Here is an 884-nt window from a genome sequence, read left to right as displayed (position 1 = left end):
TGAGTGATGTTGAGCATTTTTTCATATGTCTGTTGGCAATTCATATATCTTCCTTTGAAAAATGCCTATTTAGTTATTTTGCCCTTTTTTAATTGGGTTGCTTGTTTTTTCTTGTAAAGTTGTTTCAGTTCCTTGTATATTCTGGATATTAATCCTTTGTCAGATGTATATTTTGCAAATATTTTCTCTCACTCTGTTGGTTGTCTTTTAACTCTGTTCATCAAATTTAAAATAAACAATGCATTATCATAAACTATAGTCTCCATGTTGTACACTAGATTCCCAAAAACCTATTCACCTTATAATTAAACTCTCTATCTTTTCTCATCTTCTAATCGGAAACAGGTTCAAGTGAGCTTTTACTCTCTGCCTCAGGATGACATCAGTGAAACAGATAAATAACATTAAGAGGTAATACAGAGTAGTTGTTAAGATCATGAAATCTGGAACTAGATCACCTGGTTTTGAAACCTGGTTCTCATACCTACTACCTTGGTGAATTCTGACAATTTACCTATCCTTTCTAAGTCTCTATTTTATTATCTGTAAGTAGAACATTTAGTAGAAACTACCTCATAGAGCTGTTGTGATGACTAAATTATTTGAGACATGAAGAATGCCTTTCATATAGCACTCAGTAAATGTGATGTGTTATTATTACCTGGTTGTTCCAAGGATAATCTTAAAGATTTATCTCACTACATTATCAAAATGGCAATATTTGTTCTCACTTGACAGTTCACTTTTAATTTAATTCCAATGAAATTAATTTATTTAACTTTTGTTGGCCACTCATGATGTATCATTTGATGATGATAAACTAAGCATATATTCCAGATTCTGATTGCATTAATAAAATGTTAAGTTTATTAACCAGAATAAAA

Source organism: Galeopterus variegatus, unplaced genomic scaffold (genome assembly GCF_000696425.1).
Source record: "Galeopterus variegatus unplaced genomic scaffold, G_variegatus-3.0.2 Scaffold10827, whole genome shotgun sequence".
Classification (NCBI taxonomy): domain Eukaryota; kingdom Metazoa; phylum Chordata; class Mammalia; order Dermoptera; family Cynocephalidae; genus Galeopterus; species Galeopterus variegatus.
Note: the sequence above shows the minus strand (reverse complement) of the source record.